Source organism: Mastomys coucha, unplaced genomic scaffold (assembly GCF_008632895.1).
Source record: "Mastomys coucha isolate ucsf_1 unplaced genomic scaffold, UCSF_Mcou_1 pScaffold18, whole genome shotgun sequence".
Lineage (NCBI taxonomy): Eukaryota > Metazoa > Chordata > Mammalia > Rodentia > Muridae > Mastomys > Mastomys coucha.
The window spans coordinates 54599070-54604413 of NW_022196900.1; the positions used below are offsets into that span (position 1 = coordinate 54599070).

The window sequence follows — 5344 nt, forward strand, 5'->3', positions numbered from 1 at the left end:
GATTATGAAGAAGGTATTTTTATTACCTGTTTCCTTGAAAGGAGATTGAGCTATGTGCAGTCCTATAAGATCTCAGTCATGAGTGGCAGAACCTGTGTGTAAACAAGGCTGTGTTGCCTGATAGCCATCTATAAAGCACTGGACTGGTCATCTTCCCTCTCCCTGTATGAGTGTCGATATGTGTGTGGGTTTTTCCTGCCTTTCTCTGTCTTAGAGGAGTCACACCCAAATGTTAGTTGGGTTTTAATTTGACCTCCCAGGGCATTAAGGCAAATATTTCCCTAAGGGTGAACATTGCTGTCCATATGGAATCTGGAGGGTGTCAGCATCTTGGTTGGAGAGACCAGATGCTCCTGAGCTCCTGAGCAGCCACAGGCAGCAGTGCCCTAATTCTTTTAGCTTCAACTTGGTGCCAATGCAGTCCTGCCACATTTGAGGTTTCTGTGATGAAGAGAGTAAGGGACACAAAGCCAGTTCTGGGCTAAGACTTTCACCCTAGTGGAGGAGGCAGGGAGGGAACCAGCAATAAAGAGCCAAGAAAAATATCATGTGGAGTTCAGGGTTGGGCGGAAGGGTGCAACTGGAATGGGACTATGGGGGCGGGGCCATGTGCTTAGGAAAGCAGCCTTTGAGAAGAGGCATTAAGGCTGGAAATTAAAATGTTGAAACAGATGATTTACTGATGAGAGGTCAGTAAAATGTTTTTTAACATTCTGGAAATCTAGTGAATGATACATTGAATTTTTTTGTGCGTGTGTTTTGAGACATTTCTATAAGTTAAGATTATTTTATTTTTTTAAAGATTTATTTTATTTATTTTTATGTGTATGAATACACTGTAGCTGTACAGATGGCTGTGAGCTATCATGTGTGTGGCTGCTGGGAGTTGAACTCAGGACCTCTGCTGGCCCTGCTCGCTCCGGCCCCGCTCGGTTAAGATTATTTTAAAATAAGACATTAAAATAGATGGAGAGCCTGGAGCCATGGCTCAGTGGTTTAGAGCACTGTCTGCTGCCTAGAATATGGGAAGAGTTCCTAGCACCCATGTGGCAGCTCACATCTGTAACTCCAATTGTAAGGAATTCCAGGAGATCCCATACTTTTTTCTGGCTTCCATGGGGGCACCAGGCATACATATAATGCACATACACATATGCAGCTAAACACGTATACATATTTAAAAAAGCAAATCTTAAAAAAATATCAAAATGAACATTTTTAAATACACATGACCATTGTGTACCTAAACAGGCAGAGATAGGGCTTGTGGGAAAGATATGGGATACACGAGGGGAAATCTAAATAGATGAGACAGGGTGTCTGACTGGAGAAGGGTGAAGCTGAGATTTGGGCTTGGAAATAAGCTATCTTTTATTAGTCCTGGTAGGCTGATGGTTTGTCACTGTAGTCCTTGAACACTCCTGTGCTCAGTAGGTCTTTAACTTCCAGAATTAGGTAACATTGAACTGATGTTTCTTTCTCACTGCCTAAAAAATTCCAGAACCAAATATGGGATATGGCCATGCAAGACTCCATGACAGTAGCCAGTGGTATTTCAGATAGTCAGATATTTTGAATCCACTAAGCTCAGATCACATAACACTGTAGTCAGATGATGCACCAGCATGCTTTCTGCTGCTCTGGGAAGTGGCCATTCCAAACAGGTATGTGTGTTGGGGAGTGCTAGTGGTGAGGTGTGTGTGTGAGAGGGGAGTGAGGATTGTGAAAAGCCAGTTTTGGTAGGTTGTGGGAACTCAGCTAGGATAATTCTTTTTCTTCAAAACTGCCAAAGATTCCCATGACCAGCAAAGTAACTTCTCTTGGTGCCAGTTTACAGCTCCACTCTTATTATTTCATAATTATCAAGACTAGATAGGAAAACCATTCACCTGGTTTGAGGTGGTCATGAGCACTGCTTCCTAGGGAGAGAAGCAAGTAAAGATTTCATTGGACAGAACGTCTTACTCAATATCTTAGTTAGAATTTCTATTGCTGTGATAAAACACCATGACCAAAAGCAACTTGGGGAAGGAAGGGTTTATTCCAAGCTTACAGTTTCACATCAGAGTCTGTTAACAGTCAAAGAAGTCAAGACAGGAACACAAGGCACAAAACTGAAACAGAAGCCATGGAGGAGTGCTGCTTACTGGTTTGCTCCTCATGGCTTGCTCAGCCTGCTTTCTCCTAGCTCTCAGGACCGACCAGTCAAGGGTGGTACCACACACAGTGAGCTGTGTCCTCCCACGTCAATCATTAACCAACAAAATGCCCTATAAGCTTGCCAATCTGGTGGGGGCATTTTCTCATAGGTTCCCTCTTCCCAAATGACTCTAGCTTGTGTCGAGTTAACATAGAACTATCCAGGACCCTGGGGCTGGGGCAGTGCTCAGTGATTTTAAGGGTGTGACAAAGTTCTTAAGTGCAACTTCGATGACTTGCTCAATTTCTGTCAAATTGGAGATTATTTTAAAATTACAACATGTTTTTAAAAAAACTTTTAAGAGCATGAAGGCACTTAGAGATAGGGATTTAAGACATCATTTAACTGGCACCTGCTCAGGCCTTGTTGCCTCATTTAATCCCAGGCCCAGAAGCCTCTGAAGGTGGCCCTACTAACCTAGTTTTAAGGAAGAGAAGACTAAGGCTTAATTCATTCAACAGCAAGGTTGCATGCCAGTATTGTTCCCTCAGGGTCTAATGCCAAAACTCAGACTCTTTATGATGCATCTCAAAGTCAGGTTGGCCCTTGCTGCTCCCAAAGGTGAAGGCTAACCAGACACAGGGGTGTAAGAATGTGTTGACTGGGAATCGACTCTCTTGCCAGTCCTTGCCACCCTGAATCAATGAGCTGCATGATTTCACTGCGATGGTATTCAGGTTGGATTTATGTTGGCACAGAACACATTATAAATTGTGCCCATGGACCCACTGAAGCCTTTTCTCACATTGAAGATGTTTATAGAAGCAGGAAACATGGACTCTGCATGAATGTACTGGTCCTTTCTATGTCAACACCATCATAAATAAACGTATCCAGGATCCCTGCCTGCACTGTTTTTCATAGATACTTCGCAAGCCTGGGAAGTTGTCATTCACATCACAAAGCAGAACAGAGCTCATCCTGATGGAGGCACTCTTGACTGAGGACAACAAAGCATATTCTACTTTCTGGCCCACACTAGCAGTTAGGCATATCTTTAAGAGTGCTTCTCTCCTTTGTGCAGTGCAAGCTGAAGTCTCTTGACTCAGATTGCAGTATCATAGAGCTTGTGGACTGGCTGGAAAAGCAGACCCACCCTGGGGACTCCACATATCTTTACTCTCACTGCCCTTTCCAGTTTGAAAAGTTTTCATCCTTCTATAGCAGGCCTTGCCCAGGGTTCATATATTTGAACAAGCTTCTCTTAAGAGTCCTATTTTTCCAGATGGACACAATAGTACAGAAAGGGAAGGACCCAACATTTGATTCTCACAGAACTTGACATGGACTCTACCTTGCTGAGCGGGACACTGATGGAGGCTGAAGATTTCCATGATGGCCATCATCTGTTTCTGAGAGAAGTCTGCCAAAGGGCATCCTGCATGATTATGAAGGCTCCAAAATACATAGAATATCTGATGGCACTATTGCAGAGGTATGGATAGCCTTAGGGTCCCCCATACAGAGACTCATAATAGTGGGACATTGTTATCACCCTTAATGGACTGAATTGTGTCCCTTTCCAGAACTCAATGTTAAATACATAACTTTCAGTGTCTTATAATGTTATATTTAGCCACAAGCTCACAGGTGATGATAGAGTTGTGTAGCTCTAATCCACTATGCAGGTCTGGGTACAGACAAGCATGTGCACACACACATGCACACACACACACACACACACACACACACATCATATATGAAGACATGGAGAAGGTCCCCAGAAGACAAGGAGATGAACACTTGATCATAAACCTCTAATTCCCAGAGTCATGAGAAAATGTTTTTACTAAGTCATATCATTTGTCCTACTGTCTCATATCTAAGCCTGACAATGGGGGAAGGAATAAATAGCTCATGTTTCTCCTCTTAGACTCTGATCTACTAGGGCCTCCCATTGTAAACCATGGAAGGCAAAGGTAGCATTAGGGAATTAGATCTCTCATCAAGAGCTCCAGACAAAGATTAGTTTATCATTCATTTAACAAATTTCAATTAAATACCTTCAGTCTTTGGAAGCTATTCTGAGTAGTATGGATACAAAAATAAATAAAACAGAGTCCCTGTCCTCAATATGCTCATACTGTAGGGAAGGCAGATCAAAGGACAGCTATATACTGACAGCAGAGAGGAGAGGCCGCTCACTTGGTCATAGTCTGCTGACCCTTGAGGACTATTTATTGAGACTTTGTTAAGAAACAAGAGAAGTCCTTCCTTTCTCGCTACCCGGCCATCTTGGTGGCTGATCTTGGTTGAGGATTGTCTTGCACCTACGGCAGGAAGATGGTGACTGCAAAGAAGATGAAGAAGTCTCTGGAGTTGATCAACTTTAGGCTCCAGCTCGTTATGAAAAGTGGAAAGTATGTGCTGGGGTACAAACAGACTCTGAAGATGATCAGACAAGGCAAAGCGAAGTGGCTATCCTCGCCAACAACTGCCAAGCTTTGAGAAAATCTGAAATAGAGTACTATGCCATGTTGGCTAAAACTGGTGTCCATCACTACAGTGGCAATAATATTGAATTGGGAACAGAATGTGGAAAGTACTACAGAGTATGTACACTGGCTATCATTGACCCAGGTGATTCTGATATTATTAGAAGCATGCCAGGACAGACTGGTGAGAAGTAAACATGAACATTTTCCTTTAATAAAACTTTACCAGAGATCCATTTGAAAAAAAAAAGAAGAAAGAAACAAGAGAAGCAAAATGGGGCTCAGGAACATGAAAAGACCAACGTGTAAAAAGTTCAAGATTCCCTTAGAAGGAGAGTCTAGGAGATGAATGCACATCCACATGATTAGACTAATATCTCAACTTCAGTGTCTCACAACACTGTGGTCTATGTTGTGGGCATTGACTACTTCCTGTAGCCACCTGGTATGATGACAAAGATAGATAGGTTCATCACTGCTCAGTTTCTGTGCCAGCACATGCCCCCTTTGGGACTTTGGGTAAGTCATTTTACTCTCTTGAGCTTGTTTTCTCTGAAGTCAATGGATCCTTCAATGTTATTGTGTGTCTTTCCTGTTTAGGCCCCAGAGCTAGAGGCTTATGAGGTGCAGTCTCTGCCAGGAGTCCCTCAGTATACTGGAAAAGTCTTGCAGTGATGTGCCCAGAGTGTTCTGGGAACATCACTTTGCT

The 5344-nt window shown here is 42.9% G+C and overlaps 1 pseudogene; it reads left to right on the forward strand.

Moving 5' to 3' along the window:
• Window positions 1-4483: 4483 nt before the first annotated feature.
• Window positions 4484-4830, forward strand: LOC116095444 (annotated as a pseudogene).
• The last annotated feature ends 514 nt before the right edge of the window (window positions 4831-5344 follow it).